The sequence below is a fragment of the Acanthopagrus latus genome, chromosome 5 (genome assembly GCF_904848185.1).
Source record: "Acanthopagrus latus isolate v.2019 chromosome 5, fAcaLat1.1, whole genome shotgun sequence".
NCBI classification, from domain to species: Eukaryota; Metazoa; Chordata; class Actinopteri; order Spariformes; family Sparidae; genus Acanthopagrus; species Acanthopagrus latus.
The window spans coordinates 10,133,017-10,150,778 of record NC_051043.1 but is presented as its reverse complement, the minus strand read 5'-3'; the positions used below and the strand labels follow the sequence as shown (position 1 = coordinate 10,150,778).

At 45.3% G+C, this 17,762-nt stretch overlaps 1 long non-coding RNA gene across 1 annotated transcript; it reads right to left on the bottom strand.

Annotated features, from left to right (window-relative positions):
- Positions 1-2,527: 2,527 nt before the first annotated feature.
- On the bottom strand, positions 2,528-3,101 carry LOC119020081. Its single transcript, XR_005075231.1, has 2 exons — positions 2,949-3,101; positions 2,528-2,841 (listed from the first exon to the last, which is right to left on the bottom strand). It is a non-coding gene; the product is annotated as an uncharacterized LOC119020081 (long non-coding RNA).
- Between the last annotated feature and the right edge of the window lie 14,661 nt (positions 3,102-17,762).

Genomic DNA, 17,762 nt, shown 5'->3' with positions numbered 1-17,762 from the left:
AGAAAAAAAAAAACAGCCAGGATGCCACAAAGCGAATCCTCAAACCCGGGGTTTTAAGATTTGCTGCAAGTGGATCAGAAATATTCCCTCTTGCGCTTTCTAGCTTTTTAGCTGCAAGCCTCCACCCAGCAAGTTCGCCGAGATCTTGAACACTGAGGTTTCCACTTCATGCGCCTTCATTAAATTCTTACCAGTGCTATAATTCTCCTGCCTTTGATTCAAAAGCTCTTCTCTGCACTTATTTGCCGCACAGTACATGCGAGGGGGAAGATGTAGCCTGCAGTGACGTGCAAGCAGTGTTGCACCATTATGGCGCCCCCAAACTTTTATTCTTTTCATCCGCCACACCAAAGAGGTTAGCCTGATGGACTAGTTACTGGTGGTGCCTGTCACTGTAGTGTGCAGTGCGCTCTGATCTACATCGTTCTGGGCTTTAGGTACTACTTCATGCCCTGAGCAATTATGGGCCGCTTCGCTATAATCTGCCAGGGAGAGGGCTGAAGACGTATTGGTGGGAACAGTGCCGTTTCTGATAGTGAATTATTCATCTGTTACATTACAGCGGAGATGATTTAGATCTTTCCCTGTATTGCTTGATTCGCTTTCATCAGTGATTTCCACACGGACGACTCCGCCACATGTGCTTTTAGCAGCGATTCTTCTTTAGCGGTGGGCTGAGCGTGATAATCTAAAGAAAACAACAACAACAACAAAAACATTGCTTTACTGTACGTCTTTGGTGACACTATTGTGAGGTTTCCTTTCCTCTCCTGTCCTCTCTCACCTAGCCACCCACACAGGGTGATATTTATCTGTGGCACTGGCAGCACGCCACCCCTTTTCTTTCCATTTTGTATTCCTTCACTCCCTCCATTTTTATCCCCCCGCCTTCCAACTTGTAGCTGCCTCGTGAATGGACGCCGCCTGGCGGAATCAGCTCATCCATTTTCCGGCGCCTCACCTGTTCGCTCCTCTCCAGTCATTATCTCTCCCATTCACAGCCGTTCAATAATGCGGGGAATCCCTATCAGTTGCGCGCTGGGTCTGGGTCTAACGTTCCACGGTCGACTGGGCAGGAGGTAACGTGCCATTAAGGCACATGTGCAGCTCCCCCCGAATCCAACAGGAGAAGGCGCGCTTGATGCAGTGGCACCTCAGCGCACAGACAGATTAATAACTGCCACAGAGACACACATGACTTATGAGGTTGTAAAAGAGCATCATCCTGCAGGACCGGTGTGCTGTACAACATAATCAATTACAGGAGAGCACAAATACATGCCACTTTATTATTACAAATAATAAATGAACATTAGGCAGCCGGTAATGCAGCCAATTTGTCTTTCTCAAGGGTCGCTAATGGTGCAAAACACTCTGCGTGAACTCCCCGGCAAAGAACTTTGGATATTCTGGCACTTTCCATTAAAAATTGAAACGCAATCAGTGTTGTAATCTTCGGCTGCGACTCTCGCCGAAGTCAATGGTGCTGAAACAACAGCCAGTCAGTTCAATCTAATATCAATCAATCATTAGGAGATTGTGCTCGCTGGATGAAACTGCTGAGACAGAGAGGCGGAGGCTGGTGTACGTAGGCGCTGTGTATTCTACATTGAGAGAAATGGGAGCTGATTGAGGTGCCGGGTAAATGTCCCCCATAACCTGCATTATTATTTTTACAGCAAGTACGAGCGCAACAGCTTCGAACTCTATTTGACCTTCCATAAAGACGTCCTTGTCTGTGTATTCCATTCCCTGTTCACACTCACTAAATACCCTCCCCATCAGGTCTCAGGGTCAGGGACACTGGGCGAGCGGGCTGAGTTGTCCGTGGTGTGGAATACCAGAGGAGGCCCGTTTGGGTGCCAGTCAGACAGCCACACCTTCACCCCACCCCCACCCATACACACACACACACACACACGCAGACACACACTCAGCTCTAATGAAAGAGATGAATTATGGCTCCGGGTGTCCGCAGTTTCGCAGAAAGTGACGTTAGCAAGAGCCACAATAAAGCACCTCACATCCGCACAGAGAGCGGAAGAAAGAGGGGATGACTTTATGCTTTGTGTTCTGCATGCATTGTGTAGTGAAGTGTTTGTGTGGTTGTATGTGTGTGGGGAGAGGGTGGCAGAGAGAGAGAGAGGGAGGAGAAACTGTACACACAAACACAGGCTGCAGCCCTCCTTCCCCCCACGATTCAGTAGCTCGGTGGAGCCCAGACGTCGTAAACAGGATTTATGTCATTTAATTAAGCTTTTGTACAATTACCTTTATTTACAGCTGCATGAAGCAGGCAATAGGGAACTCATGGCTGTGTGAGCCAAACAGAGAGGTCGTAATTTCTATCCTTTACTTCTCACTGTTCCCAAGACATGAGGACAACTCTCCTGTGCATGTGGGCTTCATGTTTTGCTTGCCGGAGCTGCATATTTACTTTTATCGGAAATGATATTTAATTCAGGACTTATTGTCTGGATATCCCATAGAGTTTGTTCCCCCGAAATGGAGAGACACATTCTTTATCATTATTATTATTATTTTTTGTATTGTGCACATTTTGCTAGAACTTTGTCTAAATGTAAAGTTCAAATCTATAAATAAACATATTCAAAGATTCCACATTTGCTCCTCTCCTCCATCCTTTTAATGCGCGGCGTTCATTTCCACCAATCTGTTGGCCAGTTTGAGAGGAAATGTTGGGCTGACATATCTCATGATGGTGATGTATCCCCTTCTTCTTTCACACACAGAGAGGTAAAAGACGCGTCGCTCCAGCTTCAGTGTTCCAGTGCCATCTGCTGGGCTGAGATAAACCGCTCCAGGTTCAATGGCTGGTCGCTGATGCAGAAAGAAAAAAAAATATATCAAAACATGTGATTCTGTGCAAGCGCGCCCGTTTGCTTTGACAACAACGGGGGGCTCCTTTTCTGACTAGGTGTCCCCACCTCTGTGTCAACACGTCAGAGCACATGGCAGCGTCTGCAGCGGCTCACACGGCTGACTGCTGGCACTGTTGTCACTCCGAGAGGACGAGAGCGTCATCAGCACGGCTACTGTGGAGCAGGAGTCACACAACATCAGCGCTGCGGGCGTTTCGTTTTTGCAAACACGCGTCACACCGCACCTCACGCGAGACATCGAGCAAAACGTGGGGTTTTGTGTGCGTAATCTGTCCTTGGCTGCAATTACCTTAAGTATACTTTCAGTGAGATTTTGAGGAGAAACGGCACATAGTGTGTGTGTTTTTTTATTATTCAGATGAAAACACCTCTTGTCTAAGGCTTTCAACATGTGACCAGCAGAGGGAGCTTTGCCCACACTTTTTTTCCTCTGACATGGCAGGACAGGCGAGTCAGCCAGCTGCCTTGAAACTGATACCTCAAATGAACTTGAAATCATGTAGTCTGAACATTTAACTCTAATCGCTCAGCAGCCCCGTTCTCTAAAAAAGAGCTTCCGTTCCCGTACAGGCATCGTGTAGAGGCTGTACAACGTCTGCTTACAGTTACTAGTGCTGGTGAACGGCAGAATCAGGATCTCTGTGTCCTCACCCCGTGCCCTGTCCTCCTCCTAAGAATAGCCTGCTGCTTGCTTTGGCTTTTTTTTTCTTCTTTTTTTTTTCATTGTTTGTGCATCATGTCCTTTCATCAACCCCTGTGAATGGGATGGGGCATGAAACTATGCTCAGAAATGCAACAGGCCCGCGAGGCACCGCCACTGAATGCAGAGCTTTACTTCTCATTATGGCCCTCATAAAGAGGCTTTTGGATGCTGCTGGCCTGCGGAGGTCCGTGGAGGAGAGAGAGAGAGAGAGAGAGAGAGAATGAAAGAGAGAAAGAAAAAAGAAGAGGCAGATAGAAGGAAGAACAGAGCAAGCCTTGCAAGTCTGGATTTGCCGGTCACAAGACAAACACGGCGCGCAGATAAAGCACTGACTCTCACGTAATGAAGTCAGAAGTCTATCCATCTAAGAAGCAGTGTTTGCATGCTTGGAGCAGAAGGCCGTAGCGGTCGTCTCCTCTCAGGGCTCCTCCATGTGGCCTTTTTTCGCGACAGATGGGCATCTGTCACTTTATTTCAGTGTCATTAGCAGTGAGCGCACACTCATTTAAACTTTACCCAATTTTCAAAAGCTCACTGATTATCCACATTATGGCAGCGCGACTGAGGGGAAAGCGCGTCCCCGGCCCGCACTCACTACCTCGGCGTACCGTGTCTTCACACAGGCCTGGATTTTGAATGCATAAGCAGCCATTGTCTCGAAATGTGACAGAGGACAAACGGCGAGGAAAAAAAAAAAAAAAAAAAACAGTACCGCTGCAGTGTCAGTGTCCCGGGGTGTTTTTTGTGTTTTAGAAGTGAAGGAAAGGACGGATAAAAATAGTTCCTGTCTAGCCAGTAATGATAAAACCATACCTGCTGATCCGGAAGCTAACCCTCATCCCCTTTGAAGACAAAAAGCCAAGAGCAACATCCCAGAACCGCTGTTTAATCACGCATAAAAACACTCGAGTGAAGTCTACAGGGAAGCGGATCTTTGCATTGTCTCGAAGCCTTTACTTTTGATCTCTAAATCCAAAGTTGTGCCAGAGGAACAACCATGTTCTCTATACATTCTCTGTACAGCACTACGAGACTTAAATCCAGGGTGCTGGGACAAATTCTGTACACTGATTATATTTGCTGAGGAGCCACAGGAGCTCTGCAGCTGGAGCCCAGAAGCTGAGAATGTGTGTGTGTGTGTGTTGGGCAGCACATGTGTGCCTTTGTGAGGGAACATTAGCTGGTAAATGCTTTGGAATATGGTACTCTCAAACTGATTGCGGGGCAGGTTTCGCCCTCGAGCTATAAACTGCGCGTACTCCTGACTTAGAAAGGCCCCGAGAAGATTGCCGCCGGTGAAAAGTACAAGCTCCTTGCTGCAGGCCTTTTCCAGTCAAAATGAGATCTGTCTAAACATCAGCATCAGGATCACTACAGCGAGTGCCAGGGACGCTGCAGGTTCAGTTGCCTGTGTCGGTTGATAAACACACTGACACCGGATGTGTTTTCGCGCTCACATTCAAGGGTGTTCTTTTATCTATTATCATCTTTTATTCCCCCGTGTACTGCTCCTACGTGCAGTTTTGGATTAAACTTCATTTGTCTTTCATTTGGGTCAGTTTGGAAGACGAACAGAACAAGGGAAGAAGCTGCTTCATGTGAACCAAAGATGATATTTCTAGCTTGTTTTCAGCTGGAACGTGTGGGTTAAGTGCCGAAGATGAATATCCCTCCTCATCTAATGGCTTGCCCTAGATTTCCCCACCTGCAGTGCCCTTATTTTTCACCGTGGTGTCTAATCCGCCAGCGCTCTCCCACTTAACACAAAACAAAGCCTCTTGCAGTGTTACTCGAGGCGGCCCAGGGGAGCTGCTCTGCCGAGACCCAACTTCATCACATTGTAAGTAACACACTTTTTTATGACATCCACTTCCAGGGAGAGGATTATTCCAGACAGATAGCAGACACTCACCTCTCGCCTTCGAGCACTCTGCTGATTTATAATGCAATCTGTTCAATAATCTAAATTTGTTTCGCATTACTCATGCATGAATGTACTTTTTTTCAGCTGGATAATTATCTTGTTATTGAGCCGCCGACTGATCTAAAGAGCTTCGCAAGGCTATAGCCATTTTGTTTTTGACCACCACGGCTGCAGTGATCAAACAAAATGGAGAGTAAATGTGTGAGTATATTAACAGCTACTGTCATAATGTCACAACCAGGTGTGTAACTGCATTTCCAGGCAGGCAGAGGCGATGATGGCAGACTGACATGCAGCAGTACTCGTTTCATTTTGCCATTCCAGCTGTAATTATCTACGCTGACCTCATACTGATCCCCCTCCTTTTACATCACCTAAAACTGCATTTGAAGACCTCACGTCCCTTGCTCACATCAAACAGAATTGCCAGGTATTGTAACCCTTGTGTTTTTGTTGAGGGTAGCCAAATTTGGAAATGAACAGAGAGTAGAGCAGGGAGTTATTTGAAATTATACAGGTTGACGGCATCATCTATGGATAAATAGTTATTTTCTTTGCATTTACAGTGATGCAAAGATATGCTCATTATTGTATTTTTAATAGATCAAACTCCCTGTTAGACCTCTTACTGTATGAACAGAACTGTCTGGGGCCTGGGGCTGCACATAAAGTACAGACAGCATCAATCACAGATAAAGAGCATCCATTCTATTTAATGACGTTTTACAGCTCTGGGGACCTAAACAGAAGTAATGTGTCATCAGCAGTCTTCAGCAACAAAACCGTGTTTTCAGCTCCTTTCCTTTGACTCATTAAGCACAGCACAAGTACATAGAGCACATTAAAGGGTAACTTCACCAATTTTAAACAAGCGTCTTTATGGGACTTGTGGAGGACAACTGTATATGTGGAAAAAGTACTATAAAAACCTTCTGTGGCTCCAGAGGATTGCATGTAAAAAAAAATCCCCTCCAGATATGTTACTCGGTGGCTAAACTGCCTAACGTGTTAACACCCTAACACTGCTGGACCCATAAAGATGGTTTAAAGACAAATCATCAAAACCGATACAGCTGAGGCAGAGATATAGTTTTTTAGTCCACGCATTCTTCCTCCTTTTCAAAACCTGACGTCTACAATACCCATAATGCAGCAGCTGCTAACATTGGAAACTATTCTTTGGATTGAATGGGGCTCCACAAAGAGCTTTATACTACTGCTTTCACATACGCAGTTGTACTTGTAAACCACCTTTAACAGGTCAAATTGTGGAGTTACCCTTTAAGTGCGCTGTTTGGATGTTACAGTAAAGAGGCCCTGCTATCTCCAGGACACAGATGATTTTGGTATCTTTGAGCCTTTAGCATCCATTTATTCTTCAGTTATCTACACCCACTTTTGAGTGAGGTGCACTGTACAGGTTTCCAGTCCTGTTACTGTCTATATTTACCAAATGTGCATATTTTGGATTTACATGTAGCAGCACACTATAAACATCATGACAACATGACGATATTGTTAAAATAGCCTACATGGTTTCCTCAGAGGTAAAACATTTGTAGAGGGGATCTTTTTTGGTAAAGAAACAGTGCATCGGGAGTATCATGAACACAGAAAGGAAAAAAAATGAGCTCGAGCGGATGTTATGTCGTAGCCGCTACGCTGAGGAATGGCTGTATGTTTACACATATGCATTTCCACCATGAACGGAACAAATTGGCTGCCTCAACAGCCTCAGGGAGCCAGATCAAGCAGAATTAAACAACTTACGCCCGGTGTTGAACAGCGGGGGGTTACACAGGTGATTGTAAAACACGGTCAGCCTAAGCAGTGGATTTGCTAAACATAACTCAGATCAATAGGGGACACAGCGTGTTGCCTGGTTGTTACCCCCAAGAGACTTCCTCCGGCAGCGTGATCAACCGCATGCTGGAAACACATTAACATACATGTGCACACGCAGACATGACACCTGACTCTGATATGTGCTCATTCATTGATGTGGGAAGCCGTTATTGCTGTCAGTGGTCTGCACGAGCGAGGTGTGTGTGAATAACAGCCTCTCTGGGTGATTATGACCAAAGCATGCCATAAATGTACATACAAACACAAACACACATATCTCCAGATGTGTGTTATAAAGAATGACACATTTAGCTCCTGAAGATACACAAAGTAGTTGTAAAAGGTTTGTAGTTACTCAATCACAGAAGGGGACAAAAGCCTGTCAGCTTAGCAGATTCAGTTTATTTTTAATCCAAAGACGACTCAGTTTCTATCTGAGCGTCTCAGCGTTGAGCCTCCTTTACATTACCGGCCTGTTTGCCCGATTTACAGGGAATCGTCAACATGCCTTGTGCTCTGAAAAAGGATAATGGAGAAATCCTGCAGGTTGACTGATGATGTAGCAAAGCAAGACGGCAAATGGCTCCTGGAGCTTTACTGTCTTATCCATGCTCAATCCCCCGTCCTGATCCATTCTTTATTGACGTACACAGAGCAAATATCCTCAAGGCAGATATTTGAGTAGGACAAAAAGATCTTCGTTGTGTTTGAGGGATTGCTCCGCTATGTTTAACAAGCAGATCATTTTAAAGACTTTGCCTCTTAAGACTGCCCTGTGAGAATTAAGCGAAGGCCTTGCCTCCTCACTGCTGCCCTGATTTCTCATTTTGTCTCGCAACAGTATTGATCTGAGAATCCTGTTAGGCATACGGGGGTTAAGGAAGGCTTCCACAGAAGATGGTCGATGGGACGGTGATTCAAAGCCAGCTCTGCTGTCATAATGTGGATTTAACATCAATGGTAAAGATTGTAGCCGTGGGAGAATGTTATGCTTGTTCGATAAAAGAGAGTCATGAATGTATTTTCTGGAATTAGAAGTAAGAAATGTTTTATGATGCAGTGCAATCACACCCATGAAGCCGTTGGGTTGGGATGTGATTGCTATCAGCATCGAGAAAAAACTCTATTGTGAAGTGTGCAGATAACACCGTCATCTGCGGCATCGCAAACATTGATGACAGCTCACATCTCCTGCTCACTGTCAGCAGAACCGAGGAGCTGACTGTTGATTTTAGAGAGAAGGAGGTAAAGACAGAGGTGAACAGCTTTAGGTTCCTGGGAATCAACATCACAGAGAACCTCTAATGGTCAATGCCCATCACCAACCTGGTTTTAAAAAGCTACTAATACTTCTACCTCCTCTGGAAACTTAAGAAGTGAGTTCTGGAGCCAAATTCTTGTCGACTTGTACAGGAGAGCAATAAAAAGCATCCTGACTGGAAAGATCACAACCTTGCATGGTTTGTGCACAACGCAGGACACGACGACTCGACAGCGGCTGACTAAAACCGCCCAGAATATTGCTGGTACCCATCTTTTGAGCATCAGAGTGATGTCGGTGGAGTAAGATGTCTGCACAAAGCCTAAAGGAAACTACAAGACAACACCCTCCCCAGCCAAAGTCTGTTCACCCTGCTGCGTTAGGAAAAAAAAAGGTACAGAAGCATCCGCTGTCATAACACCAGCTGACGGAGCAGCTTATTCAGGCTGTGGCTCCTCAATTCATCTTCCAGACCACACTCTTAAAAATAGTTTGATCTGTTTTCCCCTTTAACTTTTTAAGCTGAAGATGAAAACGCTGATTTCTTCACATTTTCAGTCTTGTGAATATACATTTTTGTAGGAGTCCGCGCAGTGAAAATGTGTCACATCAACACAATATGTGCGCACACATGCCAGCAGCCCTTTTCTGTAACTACGCATTCTGTTTACCATATGTGTCGAAATAATGTTATGGCCATGACATATGTGTTAGGGAGGCCCAGACGTGCAGACTGTTGTCCTGTCCTCTCTGTGGGAGCACATGGTGCGCTGCTGTGACAGTCAGCATTGAACATCTCTTTGGGGATGCTCCATTATTTACACTGTGTCTTCCTGTGGCCCAGATGAGACATGACAGGAGCCACAGGATGCTCATGAATTAAACAGAGGGGCCTAAAAGCACGAGGGGAGGGAAGAGGGTGATGGGGAGGCCCCGAGGAGACAGCAGAGCACTAAGGCTGCAGATTGCAACGCACATGTCGCCACAGCCTGAGGGCCTGGAGGGAGGTGAGGCAGGCAGGAAGGAAGGGACACTCGGGGACTGAGGGAGAGAGATGACAGGGCGGAGGAAAAGAGTTTGTCAAAGAAGAAGGCGCAGCGGAGAACTCGATGGAGGCAGGAGTAGAACGGAGCAAACAGGGACGCCAGAGGTTCTCAGTAATGAGACGGAGAAACAGCGGGAGCACGACAGCGGTCTTAATTTAGCCGGGGAGACATTAATCCCTTACCAATGCACATAAAACGCAGGAGTGAGGATGACGTCGTGCATTCAGCGGACAGTCAGCAGGGTGTGCGATGTCTCAGCTGTTGCTCAAATAGGTCGGGCAGTGAGTGGCTTCTGGTGTCAGCCTGCATGACCGGATGGACGGGATAACCTCATTTGGGCTGTGACTCATCACCTGATGCAGCAAACCAATAAACGGTAGCTGCGGGCAATAAAAAGACTCAGGCAATCCCCTTTCCTGTTTCAGCGAGGGGATCAAATTTGACAAATGGGTATTCAGGTCACAGACATGGATGTTGGATTCTGACGGATGAATTTCCTTCATGCATAAATGTACGATTTTGCACATTTGTCAAATACAAACCGTTACTCACTGAATAAGACCGCTGCTTTTATGTCTCTCTCTCACCCACACGCACGCTCACACACACACACACGCACTTCGGCGTTTTATGAGTCTGATATTTGTAAGTAACTTTTTACAGGAAGTGCCTCTAATGACAGCCCTTTTTCATTGGCCCCGGGGGAGCTGCTGTCCATCTCTCGTGGCAACCCCAGACGGGAAAAGGAACCGCCCAGACCGTTGGTGCCAGAGTGATATCATCTGATCATCAACCTCAAACATGGGCGCTGAGCCACACAGTGCATTTTCATATAGTGGAAGGTCTTCATCCGTCACTCTCCCCCCTTTTATATTCCGCTCCTTTCATCCGCAAATATTAATCCTGCAGAACAAGTGAAATTGGCTTGTCATATAAAATGGAAAGTTGAGAGCGTTATATATCTGAATGGGTGCCAAGTGAATTAGGCTTATTAACTAAATCTTTTCTTTTTTTTTTAAACCTCAAGCTGAATGTAGCTTCTCTTATTGATGCAGTCCATTAGATGTAATAGTAGTCTGTCTGTGGAGTATCAGTTGTCGTTCTACTTGGACTTGAGTGCTCTTAATTCCCTCCAGAGCCCATCTGGACAAGCATCTTTTCAAACAATATGACAAGATGCTAGAAAGCAAAATTTGGATGCAGGCACAATCATTTCAATCGTTCCTGGATTTACATCTGCTAATGCGGTGCCCATTCGAGTCATGCTGTTCAGCAAAGATTATCTAGTAACATTTTTAATCTGGATGATTACATCTGCACTTTACACGCCAGACCACAACAACCAATGACAGCAGTATCCTGGTGCCGGTAACGGTGCTGCCAAGCAAATGTAAACATTCCAGCCCTTGAGGCTGACGTCAGCTAGCATTGTTGACATTGCTCTCACTGCAGCATGTCACCACAGCAAGTTGTTGCACCACGCTGATCTCGGATTTGTTTACGTCTGCTTTCCCATACGATCACGTGAGAGGGATCATGTGTGAGCCCAGCTTTAGTCCACAGGGCCTTGAAGCCAGAGCACCGGAGCCAAGCCCCCGCAACTGCACACAGTGGTGTTTGCTGTTAACTCAAAATGTATTCGTTTTGAACTTGTCGCATGTCCAAAATTGCACTCAAGTCATCACTGCACTTCCTTGGGTCTTCAGCATCAAACCTGCCAAGTGCGAAGTAGATGGGGAAGAACGGTTCTTGAGATATGTGAATAACGGACTGACAGACAGAGGGTCCTTGCTTTATAGTTTGATAGTCTCAAACATACTGAAGCCTTAGTCTTTTAGTCAGGCGCTGGCATGCTACTGCATTATACTGTTCTCGGAAAGCAGCTCTCTGACAAGAATCCACATGAGATGTACTAAGAAATCTGTCTAATCGTGTGTGTGTGTGTGTGTGTGTGTGTGTGTGTGTGTGTGTGTGTGTGTGTGTGTGAAAGAGACATAGACAATGTTCATTTCTCTGTTGCAGCTTTGTTCTGTGAAATTGTTAGCGCTCAGACAAAAAAAGAAAAACTGTGACCACATTTCCCTCAATATCTAACACCACAGCTCGATGCGACAGAGCTCTCTGTTCAAGTGTTGGCTGACTCGAGCTGAAGAAATCGTCAGAACGACATTCAGAAGTCTCAGCTGGTGTCGCTGCACCAGTAAATAAAAGACAAACAGTGAGGATGGTGCAATAATACCGGTGATGATTGTCCGAGAACAATGCTGCCGCTCTGTGCCTGCACCATTTTCACATGGTTCAAGTAGTCAAATTCCCAGTTTCCTAGTTTCCCATTCTACATTTACTCTCTTCTTTTCAAAGTAGTCTTCCTACCACAAATGCGGGGAGGCTGCCCATTTTCTAACACCATCCCTCTCATAAAGTGTGACTGAGGGGGCCATGTGCGCTCCATCCCCCCACCCCCACCCCACCACCGCTCTGCACATATGTGCATTCGAGTGGCAGCTGCAAACTCCCCCACTTGCCCTCTATAAAAAAAAAAAAAGGAAAGTGAAAAACAAGCCCCCTTACACCACAGCAAAAGTAGGACAGCCTTTCTGGTCAGCCGGTGTCAGACCGCTGCTGAAGAAAACAAAAAGAAAAAAGGCCTCTGGTGTCTATTGTTGTGGAAAAGAGTTAACCAGTCATTTGTAAGCACTTTGCGGTCGGAAGTATTAATCTGTACAGAAGGAGTATAAATTAGAAGTAGTATCGCCTTTGTAGCATCACACTGCCTTATAATCAAGAAGATGCATTCATTGCGAGCATGTGTGCACACAGCACCACACACAAACTGCAGTTATCCACTAATAAAGCAGCACAGTGGCCTCCCCATCTACCTTCTCCAACTGCTTTTGGGGGCTGCAGGAGGTGTGGAGCAGCAGACTGCACCACGGCCTGCTCACCACATTAGCAACTGAGTGACACACAGAGGCCGGGTGGGCACATATTGCACATACTGAGGCAACGCCAGCAGAAGTCTGATCCAGAAACCAATTAGAACATTACAAGACAAGTTGTGCTGTCAGGGACACAAAAAACAAGTGTAAGCCGCACACACAGGCACAGATATGGAGCAGGCCTCTGTCTCTTAGACACTTTCTGTTTTACATACACCACAACCCTCAATGAAATGTCACCTCATACATACACACACACACACAGCAGATCCGTTCAGCGACAGACGGACTTGGTGCCTCCTGCAGCATAATACCCATCTTGTGCGAAGGAGGAACTGAGGTCATGTGGATTCTTGGTATGCTAAACAGCCCAGATGATATGCAACAGAAAGAAATATCATCTTCACCGGACATAACAACAGAAAGTTCAGGCTTACAATATCACACTGCATCAATGTTGCACGCTGTAGATTAATTAGACAAAACATATTCCCAGACATAACTTGAAATCATGGCAGTTTTTTTGTGTAGGTTTGCATTAGTAATTCCATACAGCTTTAATGCACAACATAGATTTTAAAGTGATCTGATGTCACGGCGAGCACTACGGCACTTCCTGGCGCAATGCGAGACATATTCTGAAGAAAGAGTTCATTTTTTCAGATGACAACTGAAAGATTCATGTCATATCCAGAGATTCAAATTGGTAATTACATGAAACTTTAAGCATCCGGTTATCATTGAACATGGCATGGGGCTGTTTCATAAATCCCATGAATGTTGAAAAACCTAGCCCAGTTCTCCTGAGGACCTTTGCTCACGCTATCCATCCATGTGTCAATCAACTCCCTTTTTTAAACTTTTATGTTGATCTGATTATTTATTCACAAGAGTCCTGATGTGCCCACGAGTATCCTCTGCTTTAGCTGAGGAAGAGGGAGCAAGTGCGGCTTGTGCAGTGATCTAGAAACCCGTAACATATGGGTTAATGTGTGTACTCTACCTTTGACACTCGCCACATTAGCACCTAAATGAGACACCAAGGGGTGGTGGGTTGACACACATTATGAAGATTTTGCTAAGGACAGAGTGTGTGTGTGTGTGTGTGTGTGTGTGTGTGTGTGTGTGTGTGTGTGTGTGTGTGTGTGTGTGTGTGGTCTATTAGTGAGAAGGATGACAGAAAGAGAGACATAGAGAGGAAGTCTACACACACGTACAGCCTGTCATACTCACTGCCGCAATACACTGTAAATCTAACGTACTACCACTTCAATCTGTCATAATGACATTATCAACTTTGCCAAGGAGGTTATGTCTTTGCTCAAGTCTGTTTGTTTGGTTGATTTGTAAGCAGGATTACACAAAAACTACTAAACAGATTTTCATGAAACTGGGATGGAGAATGGATCTCAGCGTAGACCCGACCCTCATAACATTTTTCACAATTTGCTGATAAAATTGGTTATTTTTTTCATCTTTTCAACAACCATTCTTACATATAGCACCTTTAACATTGCCAGGAGGCATTTAACAACATTTTGGTTAATTTAGAAGAGAGAAATACATGGATCTTGACGGAAGAAAAAATTTATTTTGGTGGCTAGTATCTATGAGGGAGTATTTCTTGTGGATAAAGTGGACTGTTGGGCCTTGGCGGAGGTAGGCTCTCTGCGGAGTACAATTCTAGTCATACAATATTAACATCTGCAAGCAAAATGTCAGTGAATGCAAAAAAAAAAGAAAAAAAAAGGGATTTGGTCCAAAGGTGTACGTATTTGGAGATCTTTCCCATGCTGTCCCATGCTCGTGTTATGACACTATGACAAATTACACGGTTGAGAGCCTTCAGCCGACACCATGTCAGGCTCCTGTGGTACCCAAATCAGTGCCCATCCTAAAATCTGACAGCGCAGTTATGGTGAAACAGAGCAGAACAGCCAGGCTGCCCTGACGTTCTCCTTCACACACTCTTCCTCCCCTTGGCAGACTGTCAGTGCCAGATCCCTCCCCACCAGCACCACCACCCTCCTATAACACACACGCAGAGATGAAGACAAAAACAGACACAATCACAGAGTGCACACATGAACACACGGTTTGAGATTTTGAGGTTGGACTTCGGATTCACATGTTTAACCTCCACAGGTATGAAATCACCTTTTTCATACACCATCACACACACATGCTCGCGCACAGTCACAGTCACAGGTTGAGGCCAAACATGGTAGAGGCGGGTTACTTCACCTCCCAGCAGGTATGAACCTGGCCCTCTCATATCGCTTGCCAAGGAAAGGCGATTAGCTACATCCTGTCGGCAGTCTCATTACACTCAGTCTGGGAGGATCCGCAGGACGCAGTCACACTACCACACGGAGACCGAGAGGAAGACCCCAGTGCTCACCATATAAGGCCAAATGACAACTGTGGACTACGGGACCCAGCTGCACTGAAGCAGGCCAGGGCGATGCTGTCTTGATGAAGGGAAAAAAAAAAAGACCAGACTGTTGTGCCACTTTGAGAGGCCACTCACGCTGGAGTGCCCTACGTGCTTAGTGAACATGCTTGAGTCCATGTCTATGGCGAGCGCTTCATGTATGTCTGCGTGTTTACAACTGCGTATTTGTGCTTTCCAAGTGGAGTGGCTTTTATGGTTACATGTCAAGTCAACGTCGGCCTTTACATTTCACGGTTCACCGACCTTCTGTGTCACAGGACTCAAGAGAGACGTGCGCTTTAGTGGAGAACATAGGCATCAGCTCCCTGAGAGACCCATGAGAATGCAAGGTGTGCTTGGTCGTAAGTGGCAGTATGGTTCTTCACACCCTGGCCGGTAAACCTCTGTCATGATACACGTAAGGAGCCGTTTGACATGAGGGGACCACTCTTGAAGCAGGGAGAGTGAAGGAGAAGAGGGGGTTACCTACATTAAATCAAATACAAACACTTCGAAGACGCAAAATATTGTCGATGGGAAATGACAGCAGATGTCGTCCACCTTTGCTTTAAAATACTTATCTATAACCGCATTCATCTCCCTATCTCAGAAGGACTGTCAAATCGAGGGTTTCTAAATTGAGAAAATGACTCAGACCGAAAGTAAAAACACCAGCGAGCAATGAGAAAGTGGTCCAGACATCCTCTTTTTTTTTTACAGTGCCAGTTGCTCTAAGATGGCTCAGTGTGGAGGTAAAATGGTAATGGCAGCTGCACCAAGGGCATGGCTGGAGGTGGTGGGTGGAGAGCAACAGAGGCTGACTGCTGTAGCTGTTCGACACTATCTAAGCTTTTCTCAGCCTATGGCCGAATTTCTGGAGCTTACATATCAACTTCCTAGACTACAGAGAAATGGAATGGAATGTTCAAAGTTGAATTTAAAGTTCACCCACATCAAAAAGAGCAACTTCACCAGGCTCTATCCAGCTGTCACTGGGTCGCTTCATGCCCACCAAGCTCACTCGTTTAAAAAAATACAAATAATTTTAAAGGGGAATTCCAGTATTTTTAAAGCTGGGCCAAACATTTAAATGTCTGGGTGTGTAAATGTTTCACACTTACACAATGTTCTGGAATCAGTCCAAGATCACCTCAGCTAACATCCTTGAAATGGCTGCAAGGGGCTGCAACATAATCCTTTGGGGCATCAAAGTCACATCCACTAAAAGTGCTTGTTTTTGACACTCGCATGCTGAGGCTGTCTTTTTAAATGTCCGACAACATTGTGGAAATGTTTCCTACGGAGATAATACTACCTTTTGTTACAGAGCAAGATCCTTTTTCCTAACCAGAGACACATGAGTTTTTACAGTTGTTGCCTCATCTAGATTGTCAAGATCAGTTAAAGTGTCAGCCACGACACTGATTCTCGCTGGCAGTTCCTTGAAGCAAACTCCAAACACCTCTCTCCAATTCTGACTCACGTTTCCGCCGTCGCCCTCCAGCAACAACTCACCTCTCGTGAGATTTCAGAGTGAGGCTCCTCCATAAGCGACAAAATCTTACCGTTTAACCAAGACGTTTGTCTCCATAGGAACAGGTTTCCGTAACATTGTCACACAAATAATAGAACAACTCCAACCTGTAAAGATGTTAGGTGAGAACTGTAGCACACTTACTCTTAAGTGTACTACCCACAGATATTAGCAGACATTTGTCATCTTCTCTGGTGATGATGCTCCTCCAGGCCTGCACTGTGGCAGTTTTCACCAGTTTTTTTGTTGACTGTCTGGTCTTGAAGTGAAACTCTCGCCAAAAAGCAACCTAGGCTTTGTTTGCGAATGTATATGAGTCAAACCTTTGTATAAAAGCGTAATTACGGCAAAAGAGGCACTTTTAAGATTTACCGTAGTTTCATTTTTGGGTGGGTTAGGGTTACCCTTTTGGAGTGCAGGGGCATTTTTACTCTAGCATCAAAATCACTAAATCGCTACACTAAGAAGGCTCTCTACACATGAACATGAGCACTGAGAACATTGTACTGTCCTCAAACTGGACACCTTTTTATTCAAGCAGTTTATCCCAACATGAAGAAAAATAACTCACAACTGTCCAAATACTTTCTGATTCTAAGCAAGTAGCCAGTCGGTGTCCCTGTCTATTTAACAGATTGCAAAAAAACGGATTACTCCAGCCTATACTTGTACAAAGATAGACTTTCTGTCACAGCGCAATAGCCAAAATCAGATTGTCTTCAGCAGTGTATTAAAGCGATCATTAAACACTCCCACTAGACCATCTACATATTTAATTTAGTCATCAGCATTCAGAAATGAATGAATATAATAGGCTATGAGCTCCCAGGCAGGGAGGACTGAATGATGCCAATCCAGGAATAGACTCCACAGCTCTCCAGAGGAAGAATGCATGGATTTAGGCATAACACAGATCACAATCAATTGCAATTGAATCACACTGTCAAGGTAGGCTAACCAGTAGATACAGATGGGATATATGCAACTAGTCCACATCTGTGCTGCTTCTCTGAGAGCCGTCCAGCTCCAGGTTCGTCCTCTGCAGTTGTAGATTATGGCATTAAAATATCATGCCGCTGTGTCTTAAGCAACGGGATCTCTACCATAATTGATCAATCTGAATCCCAATTGGGATTCAAGTCGCATTTTCTGGAGCGCTGATTGAAGATGGCA